The sequence below is a fragment of the Podarcis raffonei genome, chromosome W, assembly GCF_027172205.1.
Source record: "Podarcis raffonei isolate rPodRaf1 chromosome W, rPodRaf1.pri, whole genome shotgun sequence".
Classification (NCBI taxonomy): domain Eukaryota; kingdom Metazoa; phylum Chordata; class Lepidosauria; order Squamata; family Lacertidae; genus Podarcis; species Podarcis raffonei.
Window position 1 is genome coordinate 31,339,735 of NC_070620.1, and position 15,042 is coordinate 31,354,776.

The following is a 15,042-nucleotide window of genomic DNA, read 5'->3' on the forward strand; positions in this document are numbered from 1 at the left end:
ATTACATACAGTTTGCTATTTTTGGGTAAATGTGCATTAACACCAAAGAACACGACTTTGAAATGAGCGAAATGCAAGATTCTTCTTTCTATGTAGATGGAACCCAAAACAATCTGTTTTGCTTTGTTTATGCTTAGAACACTTCGCTTTGCTGTTTGTGGGTGAATGAACACCGAAAGTGCAATCCAAGCTTATTGCTCCTCTTTCTATTGAAATGAACCAAAACACCTATGCTTGATTTGGGCTGATAACAAATTTCACTATGCGATTTTTTTGTTGAATGTACATTCTAACACCAAAAACACCAATTAGAAATGAGCCCAATCAGAGCGTTATCATCTTTTTATGTAGATTGAACCCAAAATACCTTTTTGCTTTGGTTGGGGGTGATTCTGGTGCACACCGAAATAACACCATTCGAATTGAAATAAGCCAAATCGAAGCTTATTCGTCTTCTTTCTACGCATATGGAAGCGAAAAGACGGTGTTTTGTTATTTTGATCTCATTACATACAGTTTGCTATTTTTGGGTAAATGTGCATTAACACCAAACAACACGACTTTGAAATGAGCGAAATGCAAGATTCTTCTTTCTATGTAGATGGAACCCAAAACAACCTGTTTTGCTTTGTTTATGCTTATGACACTTCGCTTTGCTGTTTGTGGGTGAATGAACACCGAAAGTGCAATCCAAGCTTATTGCTCCTCTTTCTATTGAAATGAACCAAAACACCTATGCTTGATTTGGGCTGATAACAAACATTTCACTCTGCGATTTTGTTTGAATGTGCATTCAAACCCCAAAAACACTAATTTGAAATAAGCCCAATGAGTGCGTTATCAACTTCTTTTTATGTAGATGGAAGCCAAAACACCGTTTTGATTTGGTTGGGGGTGATTCTGGTGCACACCGAAATAACACCATTCGAATTGAAATAAGCCAAATCGAAGCTTATTCGTCTTCTTTCTACGCATATGGAAGCGAAAAGACGGTCTTTTGTTATTTTGGTCTCATTACATACAGTTTGCTATTTTTGGGTAAATGTGCATTAACACCAAAGAACACGACTTTGAAATGAGCGAAATGCAAGATTCTTCTTTCTATGTAGATGGAACCCAAAACAATCTGTTTTGCTTTGTTTATGCTTAGAACACTTCACTTTGCTGTTTGTGGGTGAATGAACACCGAAAGTGCAATCCAAGCTTATTGCTCCTCTTTCTATTGAAATGAACCAAAACACCTATGCTTGATTTGGGCTGATAACAAACATTTCACTCTGCGATTTTTGGTTGAATGTGCATTCAAACCCCAAAAACACCAATTTGAAATAAGCCCAATCACAGTGTTATCATCTTCTTTTTATGTAGATGGAAGCCAAAATACCTTTTTGCTTTGGTTGGGGGTGATTCTGGTGCACACCCAAAAAACACCATTCGAATTGAAATAAGCCAAATCGAAGCTTATTCGTCTTCTTTCTATGCATAAGGAAGCGAAAATAACGTCTTTTGTAATTTTGATCTTGTGATGGGATGGTGAGCTGCTTGTGCGTAAAATCCTAGTCCCTCAGAGTTTGGCTAAGTCCACAAACCTCTGTCTGTGACGGAGCTGCTTAAGCATGGCTCCATCAGTCACTCGTTGAATCGGACAGTGGGCGTTTACGGAACTTCTTCCAGCATAAAAGCTCCTTAACGGAAACGCGTCTTCTGGACTCTCGGCGTGACAGTTTCCGGCGAGGAGTGCTTGTCCCTACAGGAGGTCCTGAAACCTCCCCACTGTTCTCGCTTGAAGTGTCTCTGAGCCCTCCCTCCGACTCACTTTCCCTTGGAACTCCACTTCTCCCCCTGCTGGTTCCCTCCCCAGCTGAATGGTCTCTCTCACCCTCCGTGAGCCCTTTCACCTCCTGCGTCTCAGATGGCAGTTCCCTGACAGATCTCATTGCATACACTTTGCGATTTCTGGGTAAATGTGCATTAACACCAAAAAACACGACTTTGAAATGAGCGAAATGCAAGATTCTTCTTTCTATGTAGATGGAACCCAAAACAACCTGTTTTGCTTTGTTTATGCTTATGACACTTCGCTTTGCAGTTTCTGTGTGAATGAACACCGAAAGTGCAATCCAAGCTTCTTCTTCCTCTTTGTATTGAGATCGAACCAAAACGAAACTTCCGGTTGAGAGCGACCCCATCGCAAGCGGGGATTTTCCTCTGCGGAGAATCCCGGGTTTTTCGGAGGAATTAGGGGTGTCACAGGGCGCCGTGACCCCCAGAAGCAGTGTCTGGAGGGTGTCCAGACACTCAGGTTCCCGCGGAGAGCCGAAATGCTGACCACCCGGCCGCCAGGTAACTCCTAAAAGGAGCGAAGAGAGCGGCGGGGAGGGGAAGCGGGCTGAAGGGAAGCCATAGCTAGCTCCGGAAAACGAAGCCCCGAGCTTGCAGGGGGAGCGCTTAACTCTCGAAAATAAGGAATTCGGACCTAAATTATTTGCAAAAGATATATTTGGACTACAAGGAAAGGTACCGGATGAAAAATAATTAATTACGAGATCGGCTACTATCTGCAATCAGTTTGTACGCATTTGGAAAAGCAGAGCTGTCAAAAGTGAAAGTGAGTTCACCGCTCGCGGCTATTGTTTCTTCTCCCCTCTTAGACTTGTTACAAACTAACTAGTGTGAAGTTACAAGATACCTAAAGAGGAATTTAAGCTAAAAGGGGAGACAGAGGGCTTAAATCTGTTAACAAAGGTCCTCTTTGGAATTGTGAAGGGGAAAGTTAAGAGAGAGACTGCGACTTTGTTTCTTTTTTAAAAAAACTGCGCAACAGAAGAAGAGTCTTCGACTCCATTACTTTCTGACGTCGGTCCCTTTGTTTGCCTTCGGTCTCTTGGAAAGAGATTTTCTTCTCTGTTTTATACTGTGGGACGATCGTGGATAGACTATTTGGATTTAACATAATATTCAACAGACCGCGGTGAATTTGGTGAACAGTCTATTATTTGGAAATATATTTTTATTTGTTTTGTTTTATTCTCCTAACTCTCGGAGGCTTTGGGCCCCCTGTGGTCAGAAGGATAACTACAATTTGTTTTTTTACTTGTGTCTTTTTTCATTTGTTCCGCGTGCTCTTTTTGGTCCTTTTGAATTTATAAGGATTAGCCTAATTGGTGGCAGAAGAAAGGGGACTTTTTGTACTGTTTCTGTTCGTTTTCTCTTTTCTCCGCTTTTTTTTTTTTTTGGACACAATTGGATTACAATTGAGAGGAATTTTGGGTTATAAATGGAATATCACGCTTTTTAAAAGGATTAGCCTAATTGGTGGCAAGAAGAACTCCCTTCAAGGACTTGTGGATTTAATTAAGTATTCTCCTGCAAATTTTGACTGCGCAGTAAACCTCACAAATTGGAGAGAGTATTAAAAGTATCAAAAAGACAACTTAAAGAGGGACTTTATGAACTATAGAATTTGATTTTAAATGTTATAATTGTATTGGGGTTGAGCCCACATAAGATTGGAGTGGTTGGGGCTTGGGATTATTTTCAAGTTCTGAAGGATATTTTGGGAGAATGTCTCACATACCTAAGAAGGGTGGGGAGGGAGGAACACCAGGAGATAGAAGAGGGTCAAAACCAGAAGCAGACTTTAAGGCAGAAATTTTGAAAATGTTTGCGGAGATCAGACAAAGTGAGAAGAATATGGAGGATAAATTGGAGCACGTGGATACAAGAATAGAACAGGTAGATACGAGAATTGGGAAAATGGACCAAAAAATTGATGAAACTGTAAAAGAATTGAAAGGCCAAATCAAAGAAGTTTCCAAGAGAACACAATCTCTGGAAGAAGGAATGAAGAAAACAAGAGCAGAAATGAAGGAGGTGAAGCGGGAAGAAGAGAAAATAAAAGTAGGACTTTCAGAAGTTAATAAGACACAAGAGGAGATATGGGATGCAATTGCTATGAACGAATTGAGGCAACGGGAGGTGAATCTAAGGCTGAGAGCAGTCCCAGAAACCCAAGGAGAAAACATCAGAGAGAAACTGATAACAGGGATAGCACAATGGTTGGAATTACAAAAGGAAGAAGTTGAAAGTACAGTGCAGAATGCATTTAGAATGAGAGTAAGAACAACTAGAACAAAGAAAATGCCTGGAGATTGCCTGATTACTTTTAAAGACAAAGATATGAGAAACTTAATTCTTCAAAAAAACAGAGAAACAAGACTGAATATCGAAGGGAATTATATAATTATTTTTAAAGACATCCCAGTTAGATTGCTGAAACGAAGAGACCCATATAAACCTTTGGTCCAAATTCTCAAGAAGAATAAGATTGAATTCAAATGGGAGTTCCCTCAGGGGATTTCCTTTGTTTACAAGAGCAAGAAACACAGACTTACTAGTCCGGAGGAAACAAGTAAATTTCAGAGGCGCTACAAGGAACTAATGGAAGAGGAAGAGGAAGAAAGAGGAGCGGCAGGAGGAGTTGATCCGCTGGGGAGGAAGTTTCCAGAAGAAAAGGAGAAAAAGACTGGAGAGACGGATGAAGAATCAGAAGGAATAGAACAAGAAGAGGATAGATTATAATAATAAAAAATTAATCAAATTTTTAAATTAGAAGGAAAGATGGCGCTCAAACTTTGGAATTGGAACATTAATGGAATGAACGATAGGAAAAAACGAAACAAAATTGAACAATATTTGAAGAAGAAAAATTTGGATATCATCTGTCTTCAAGAAACACATGTGGCAAAGAAACATAGAAAAATTTTGATTAATAATAGACTGGGAAACGAATTTATATCTTCTGATAAAGGAAAAAAGAGAGGGGTCGTATTATATGTAAAGAAAAACATTGAAGCTCAACAAATCTTTAAAGATGAAGGAAGAATAATCGCAATACAGATCAAATGGCAGGGCGAAAAATTAATAATTGTCGGGATCTATGCACCTAATGGAAATAAGACTGATTTCTACAAAAATCTGGAAGAAAAGTTGTTTGACTACATGGATCAAAAAATGATACTTATGGGTGATATGAATGGAGTAGTTTCACTAGAAATGGACAGACTAAGAGAAAAAGAGGCAAGCAGGGATGGAAAACTACCTAAGACCTTTTTTTCTATGACAAAAACCTGTAATTTAATTGACATGTGGAGACTTAGACACCCACTGGAGAAACAGTTCACGTTCTATTCGGAACCAAATCAGTCAATGTCAAGAATCGATCAAATTTGGGTCTCAAATGAACTAACTCCAAGAATCCGACAAATTGAAATTCAACCAAGAACAATCTCAGACCACAATCCAATAATAATGGAAGTCAAAGGATACGAAGAAAGATCATTTAGATGGAGACTCAACGATTATCTCTTGGATGACCAAAAAGTCATTCAAGAGGCAAAGAAAAAGTTGACGGAATATTTTTTGGATAATATGAATAAAGGTACAAAAATGAGTACAGTCTGGGATGCAAGTAAAGCGGTAATGAGAGGGTTCTTCATCCAACAAAATGCGATCAAAAACAAGAACAGAGAGAAAGGAAGGAAGGAAATTTTAAGACAAATAACGGAAAATGAACAAAAGCTAATTAATAAACCGAATAATTTGAAAATAAAACAGAATATCAAAGCCCTGCAGACGCAATTTGCAATGATTATAAACAAAGAGGTGGAATTGAACATTAAAAGGCTGAGACAAAGAAATTTCGAGTTTGCTAATAAGTCAGGCAGATGGCTTGCATGGCAAATCAAGAAAAGAAAGGAACAAAGTACAATTAATAAAATTATTGTGGATGGAGAAGAAGTGGAAAATCCAAAAGGCATTAGGAAAGGATTCTTGGACTTTTATAACCATTTATATAATAACAGAGAAAAAAATAATATGAAGAAAATCGAGAGATTTTTAAGAGAGAAAAAGGTGCAAAAGATCCCGACAGAAAAGAAAGACAGACTGAACGCTCCGATCGAAAACGAGGAAATAATTGAGATTATAAAAGAGTTGAAAAAAGGGAAGGCACCAGGACTGGATGGTTTTACATCTAGTTACTATAAAGAATTGAGGCACACCTTGACGGTACCATTGAAGGAAGTGATGAATAATATTTTAAAACAACAAGATATTCTGGAAACATGGAAAGAAGCCTTTATTACACTCATACCCAAGCAAGACTCGGATTTGACACAAGTGAAGAACTACAGGCCGATTTCTCTGCTGAATACAGACTATAAGATATTCTCTGGAATATTAGCAAAAAGATTAAAAAAGATCCTGCAGGAAGTTATCCATGCAGACCAAGCAGGTTTCCTTCCAGGCAGACAGATGAAAGACAATGTTAGGAATATAAGAAATATATTGGAATACCTGTCTGCCAGGAATGAGAAACAAGCCATATTAATGTTTGTGGACGCAGAGAAGGCTTTTGATAACATATCGTGGGAATTTATGTTAAAAAATTTGGAAATGATGGAAGTTGGAAACGACTTTTACAACGGAATAAGGGCAATTTACTCAGAACAAAGAGCTAAATTGATTGTAAATAATATATTGACAGAAGAAGTCAAGATACGAAAAGGTACCAGACAGGGATGTCCTCTATCACCACTGTTATTTATAACGGTCCTGGAGGTCCTTTTGTGTTCAATCAGGAATAATGAAATAATAAAAGGAGTGACAGTCGGTCAAAATGAATATAAAGTTAAAGCCTTTGCCGATGATCTAGTAATAACGATTGAAGACCCAAAAAATAGTTTAAATGAGGTGTTAAATGAGATTGACCAATTTGGCAGACTGGCTGGATTTATGTTAAATAAGAGGAAAACCAAAATAATGGTTAAGAATATGGATCAGAGGCTGATAGAAGAAATGCAAAGAGACTCAGGGATTGAAGTGGCCAAAAAGATAAAATATTTGGGAATTTGGCTGACCCCCAAAAATATTGATTTATATCAGAACAACTATATACCGGTGTGGAACGGAATCAAGAAAGATTTAGAAACATGGAGCAGATTGAAACTTTCTTTTTGGGGCAGAATATCAACGATCAAAATGTGTGTGCTACCAAAGATGTTATTTTTGTTTCAAATGATCCCTATAATCAGGGGAACAAGCGTGTTCAAAGAGTGGCAAAGAATGATTTCAAGATATATCTGGCAGGGCAAAAAGCCAAGAATACAATTTAAGCTTTTAACAGATGCTAAGGAAAGAGGCGGTTTTGCCCTGCCAGACCTGAAACTATATTATGAAGCGTCTTGTCTCTGTTGGTTAAGGGAGTGGATAAAATTAAAAAATAACAAATTATTAGATTTAGAAGGTTTTGATAATAGATTTGGTTGGCACGCCTATTTATGGTTGGAGAAGAAGAAAAGTCACAAAGGTTTTGATAATCATATCTTTAGGAGCTCCATAATGGAAATATGGGAGAGGTATAAAAATATATTAGAACCCAAAGTTCCGCACTGGTTGTCACCATTAGAGGTAATGAGTGTAAAGAAAATCAATATGAGAGAGAACTGGATAACTTATGGAGAGTTAGTAACTAAAGAAGGGGGGAAATGGAAAATGAAGCCATATGAACAAGTAAAAGAGCATGTTTACGATTGGTTACATTATCTTCAAGTAAACGAAAGGTTCAAAAAGGACCTTAAAGAGAGGGGATATACAGAGAAAGAATCGAAATTTCAAACAGAAATAATTGACAATGATGTTAAGACAATGTCAAAAATGTATAAAATACTTTTGGAATGGCAAACAAAGGATGAGGAGATAAAGTCGGTTATGATACACTGGGCCAGAGATTTTGGTTATAATATACTGTCAGAGGCTCAGGAGCAGAAGAGCAGGGGAGAGAGCAGATAGAGAGCGGAGGAGAGGAATCAGAGGGGAGCGTAGGGGAATATGACAGTGGACCGAGAGATTCCATGAGCTTCTCCAGCGAATCAGAAGATTCCCAGGAGAGGGCGCCTATGGTAAGGGCGAGGCGAATCCCAGAAGAAGAAGAAGAAGAAGAGTTTGGATTTGATATCCCGCCTTTCACTGCCCTTCAGGAGTCTCAAAGCGGCTAACAATCTCCTTTCCCTTCCTCCCCCACAACAAACACTCTGTGAGGTGAGTGGGGCTGAGAGACTTCAAAGAAGTGTGACTGGCCCAAGGTCACCCAGCAGCTGCAAGTGGAGGAGCGGAGACGCGAACCCGGTTACCCAGATTACGTGACTACCGCTCTTAACCACTACACCACACTGGTGGACGATCCATAAACAAGGAACCAGAGGGGAGTCCCAAAGGAGTAGCGGAGGAGTAGGGCCAGTTTCCCCACCAGAGCACAGTGGGGGGGAAGAGTCACGTGAGTCAGGACCATCTTCTCCTCCATCGGGGAGTGGGGAGAAGGAGGGAAGGCCAGGTCCAGCTAGCCTCCCCGAAAGGGGGAGCAGTGACACAAGTGTAACGGTCAGAAGGAAAGTGGGAGGCTGCGCGCGCGCGCCAAGTTCAAATGTGGAGGAGCGCGGGACAGCAGAAAACCCGGATTGGGAGCCAGGTCCTAAAGCCCGAAAGAGGGGGGGGGAGGAGTCGGGAGAATCAGCGTCAGAAGAATCTCGGAGGGCAGAGACTCCGACTAGCAGAAGGACCCAGAGAAAGAAGGAACAGAGGAAAAGGTGGAGTAAAGCTAGAATCTTAAGCTGGTGTCAGGGGGGCGGAGATTCAGATGGGACTTCTGCGGTCTGACGGATAGATGTAGCGTTGCGCGCTGCACGTCTGGAAATGAGACTGAACTTCAATAAAGACTTTTAAACTTGAGCAAGAAGCAGCGTTGGTCTTGTGTGAGCTGGGACCTTGGGCAGCGCTGACATATACAATTGGAGGATTGGGAAAAGGTATGGAATGAAAATATGAAATTTACTGCATCTACGACGTTAAAGGAGAATGTTATGAAAATGGTTTATAGATGGTACATTACACCTGTAAAGTTAGCAAAAATGTATAAGACATGTAATAAGTGCTGGAAATGTAAAGAAAAAGAAGGTTCATTTTTTCATATGTTTCTGGGAAATGATTTATAATGAATTGAAAAAGATGTTTAAATACACATTTGTTAAAAAACCAGAAGCCTTTTTGCTAGGAATAACAGGAAGAGAGATAAATAGAAGTGATTGCAAACTTTTTCAGTATGCAGTAACAGCGGCAAGAATACTGATGGCCCAAAAATGGAAACAAGAGGAATTACCGACATTGAATGAGTGGAGAATGAAACTTATGGACTACGCAGAATTGGATAAAATGACTGGGAAAATTAGATATCAGAAAGATCACAAATTCATCGAGGACTGGGGAAAGTTCACAGATTATCTGAAAACCATATGTGACGAACAGATAACGCTAGTGGGTTTTAAGGAGGCTTTGTGAGAATACAAGGTATATTGTAAAAAAGAAATAGATACGGAAGGTTAATATTAAATTGGCAATATCATACAGAAAATGCGGGAAGATAAGAAAAATGGATGATTGAGGGAGGTGCCGATGGAAGTTCAAAAAACAGTAAATATGTAATTATGGTTGCATGAATTATTTGTAAAAGGAAAACTTAATAAAAATGTATTTTTAAAAAAAGAGATCGAACCAAAACACCTATGCTTGATTTGGGCTGATAACAAACATTTCACTCTGCGATTTTTGGTTGAATGTGCATTCAAACCCCAAAAACACCAATTTCAAATAAGCCCAATGTGCGCGTTATCAACTTCTTTTTATGTAGATAGAAGCCAAAACACCGTTTTGCTTTGGTTGGGGTGATTCTGGTGCACACCCAAAAAACACCATTCGAATTGAAATAAGCCAAATTGAAGCTTATTCGTCTTCTTTCTATGCATAAGGAAGCGAAAATACCGTCTTTTGTAATTTTGATCTCATTGCATACACTTTGCGATTTCTGGGTAAATGTGCATTAACACCAAAAAACACGACTTTGAAATGAGCGAAATGCAAGATTCTTCTTTATATGTAGATGGAACCCAAAACAACCTGTTTTGCTTTGTTTATGCTTATGACACTTCGCTTTGCAGTTTCTGGGTGAATGAACACCGAAAGTGCAATCCAAGCTTCTTCTTCCTCTTTGTATTGAGATCGAACCAAAACACCTATGCTTGATTTGGGCTGATAACAAACATTTCACTATGCGATTTTTTGTTGAATGTACATTCTAACACCAAAAACACCAATTTGAAATAAGCCCAATCAGAGCGTTATCATCTTCTTTTTATGTAGATTGAACCCAAAATACCTTTTTGCTTTGGTTGGGGGTGATTCTGGTGCACACCGAAATAACACCATTCGAATTGAAAGAAGCCAAATCGAAGCTTATTCGTCTTCTTTCTACGCATATGGAAGCGAAAAGATGTCTCGGGAAGTGTGCTGTCTCCCCGGGGCTAAGATCCAAGATGTAACTGAACGACTGCAAGGAATCATAAAACCCACTGACAAATACCCCTTCCTCTTGGTTCATGTGGGAACCAATGACACTGCAAGCAATAGCCTCCAGAAGATCAAAAGAGATTACGAGGCTCTGGGCAGGAAATTGAAGCAATTAAATGCACAAATTGTCATCTCATCTGTCCTCCCAGTTGAACGACGTGGCCCAGGGAGAGAGGGAAAAATAGTGGAAGTGAACAACTGGCTTCGCAAATGGTGTAAACAGGAACGGTTTGGATTCTTAGATCACGGAATGCAGTTTCTTGAAGATGGACTTCTGGCAAGCGATGGGCTGCACCTCACAACGGTTGGTAGGAATGTTTTTGCAAAAAATCTCAGAAACCTCATCAGGAGGGCTTTAAACTGACTAATGTGGGGGAGGGAGACAGTGCTCCTGAAGGTAGGAGTCTATCAATTGATGAAGATGATCATCCAAATGTCATAGACCGAATGGAGCAAACAGCACGCAGACCTAGTGGTGGGAGGAAAAAATCCTTAAATAAGAGACACGGGGGAATGATTAATGGACTTCAATGTCTGTACACTAATGCGCAAAGTATGGGAAATAAACAAGATGAGCTTGAGCTCTTGGTACAGCAAACTAAATATGACATAATAGGCATCACTGAAACCTGGTGGGATAAGTCCCACGATTGGAATGTAATAATGGAGGGATACAATCTATTTCAGAGAAACAGACCAGACAAGAAAGGAGGAGGAGTGGCGTTATATGTCAGGGATGTGTATACCTGTGAAGAGATCCAAGATTTAGAACCTCAAAGCCAAAGTGAGAGCATTTGGGTCAAAATTAAGGGAGAGAAGAATAACAGTGACCTCATTGTGGGAGTTTACTATAGATCCCCAAGCCAAACGGAGGACATAGATGATGCCTTCCTGGAACAGATGGCCAAGCATGCAAAAGGAAGGGAGATAGTAGTAATGGGGGACTTCAATTACCCGGATATTTGTTGGATGTCAAACTCAGCCAAGAGCATAAGGTCAAACAGATTCCTCACTGGCCTTGCAGACAACTTCATTGTCCAGAAAGTGGGAGAAGCTACAAGAGGAACAGCCATTTTAGATCTGGTCCTAACCAATGTTGATGACCTGGTTAGTGGGGTAGAAGTGGAAGGATCATTAGGCGCGAGTGATCATGCTCTTCTGAAGTTTACTATACAGCGGAAAGGAGCAGCCAAGCATACTAGGACTCAATTTCTCGACTTTAAGAAAGCCGACTTCATAAAACTTAGGGAAGTGCTGGGTGAGATCCCATGGACAGTAATACTAAAAGGAAAGGGAGTTCATGATGGCTGGGAGTTTGTTAAGAGGGAGATAGTAAAAGCACAACTTCAGGCAATACCAATGAGACGGAAACATGGAAGGTGCCTAAAGAAGCCAGGGTGGCTATCTAAAGAACTTTTAACTGAGTTAAGATTAAAAAAGGATGTGTACAAAAAATGGAAAAGGGGGGAAACCACCAAAGAGGAATTCAAACAAATAGCCAGCACGTGTAGACACAAAGTCAGAAAAGCTAAAGCACAGAATGAACTCAGGCTTGCTAGAGAGGTTAAAAGCAACAAAAAAGGCTTTTATGGGTATGTTCGTAGCAAAAGGAAGAACAAAGAAACAGTGGGGTCACTCAGAGGAGAAGATGGTGAAATGCAAACAGGGGACACAGAAAGGGCTGAACTCCTCAATGCCTTCTTTGCCTCAGTCTTCTCCGATAAAGAAAACAATGCCCGACCTGAAGAATTTGGAGCAAATGATTCAGCAGAGGAAACACAGCCCAGAATAACTAAGGAGATAGTACAAGAATACTTGGCTAGTCTAGATGTATTCAAGTCTCCAGGGCCAGATGAACTGCATCCAAGAGTATTAAAAGAACTGGCAGATGTGATTTCAGAACCACTGGCAGTCATCTTTGAGAATTCCTGGAGAACAGGCGAAGTCCCGGCAGACTGGAGGAGGGCAAATGTTGTCCCTATTTTCAAAAAGGGGAAAAGAGAGGACCCAAATAATTACCGCCCAGTCAGTCTGACATCAATACCAGGGAAGATTCTGGAGCAGATCATTAAGCAAACAGTCTGTGAGCACCTGGAAAGGAATGCTGTGATCACCAATAGTCAGCATGGATTTCTGAAAAATAAGTCATGTCAGACTAACCTGATCTCGTTTTTTGACAGAATTACAAGCCTGGTAGATGAAGGGAACGCAGTGGATGTAGCCTACCTTGACTTCAGCAAGGCATTTGACAAGGTGCCCCATGATATTCTTGTAAAGAAGCTGGTAAAATGCGGTCTTGACTATGCTACCACTCAGTGGATTTGTAACTGGCTGACTGACCGAACCCAAAGGGTGCTCATCAATGGTTCCTCTTCATCCTGGAGAAGAGTGACTAGTGGGGTGCCACAGGGTTCTGTCTTGGGCCCGGTCTTATTCAACATCTTTATCAACGACTTGGATGATGGACTCAAGGGCATCCTGATCAAATTTGCAGATGACACCAAACTGGGAGGGGTGGCTAACACCCCAGAGGACAGGAACACACTTCAAAACGACCTTGACAGATTAGAGAACTGGGCCAAAACAAACAAGATGAATTTTAACAGGGAGAAATGTAAAGTATTGCACTTGGGCAAAAAAAATGAGAGGCACAAATACAAGATGGGTGACACCTGGCTTGAGAGCACTACATGTGAAAAGGATCTAGGAGTCTTGGTTGACCACAAACTTGACATGAGCCAACAGTGTGACGCGGCAGCTAAAAAAGCCAATGCAATTCTGGGCTGCATCAATAGGAGTATAGCATCTAGATCAAGGGAAGTAATAGTGCCACTGTATTCTGCTCTGGTCAGACCTCACCTGGAGTACTGTGTCCAGTTCTGGGCACCACAGTTCAAGAAGGACATTGACAAACTGGAACGTGTCCAGAGGAGGGCAACCAAAATGGTCAAAGGCCTGGAAACGATGCCTTATGAGGAACGGCTAAGGGAGCTGGGCATGTTTAGCCTGGAGAAGAGGAGGTTAAGGGGTGATATGATAGCCATGTTCAAATATATAAAAGGATGTCACATAGAGGAGGGAGAAAGGTTGTTTTCTGCTGCTCCAGAGAAGCGGACACGGAGCAATGGATACAAACTACAAGAAAGAAGATTCCACCTAAACATTAGGAAGAACTTCCTGACAGTAAGAGCTGTTCGACAGTGGAATTTGCTGCCAAGGAGTGTGGTGGAGTCTCCTTCTTTGGAGGTCTTTAAGCAGAGGCTTGACAACCATATGTCAGGAGTGCTCTGATGGTGTTTCCTGCTTGGCAGGGGGTTGGACTCGATGGCCCTTGTGGTCTCTTCCAACTCTATGATTCTATGATTCTATGATTCTATGATTCTATGGTGTTTTGTTATATTGATCTCATTACATACAGTTTGCGATTTCTGGGTAAATGTGCATTAACTCCAAAGAACACGACTTTGAAATGAGTGAAATGCAAGATTCTTCTTTCTATGTAGATGGAACCCAAAACAACCTGTTTTGCTTTGTTTATGCTTATGACACTTCGCTTTGCTTGTGGGTGAATGAACACTGAAAGTGCAATCCAAGCTTATTGCTCCTCTTTCTATAGAAATGAACCAAAACACCTATGCTTGATTTGGGCTGATAACAAACATTTCACTGCGATTTTTGGTTGAATGTGCATTCAAACCCCAAAAACACTAATTTGAAATAAGCCCAATGAGTGCGTTATCAACTTCTTTTTATCTAGATGGAAGCCAAAACACCGTTTTGATTTGGTTGGGGGTGATTCTGGTGCACTCACAAAAAACACCATTCAAATTGAAATAAGCCAAATCGAAGCTTATTCGTCTTCTGCCTACTCTATGGAAGCGAAAAGACGGTCTTTTGTTATTTTGGTCCCATTACATACAGTTTGCTGTTTTTGGGTCAATGTGCATTAACTCCAAAGAACACGACTTTGAAATGAGTGAAATGCAAGATTCTTCTTTCTATGTAGATGGAACCCAAAACAACCTGTTTTGCTTTCTTTATGCTTATTACATTTCGCTTTGCAGTTTCTGGGTGAATGAACACTGAAAGTGCAATCCAAACCTATCTCTCCTCTTTCTATTGAAATGAACCAAAACACCTATGCTTGATTTGGGCAGATAACAAACATTTCACTATGCGATTTTTGGTTGAATGTGCATTCTAACCCCATAAACACCAATTTGAAATAAACCCAATCACAGCGTTATCATCTTCTTTTTATGTAGATGGAACCCAAAATACCTTTTTGCTTTATTTGGGGGTGATTCTGGTGCACACCGAAATAACACCATTCGAATTGAAATAAGCCAAATCGAAGCTTATTCGTCTTCTTTCTACGCATATGGAAGCGAAAAGACGGTCTTTTGTTATTTTGGTATTGTCAGAGGCTCAGGAGCAGAAGAGCAGGGGAGAGAGCAAATAGAGAGCGGAGGAGAGGAATCAGAGGGGAGCGTAGGGGAATATGACAGTGGACCGAGAGATTCCATGAGCTTCTCCAGCGAATCAGAAGATTCCCAGGAGGGGGCGCCAATGGTAAGGGCGAGG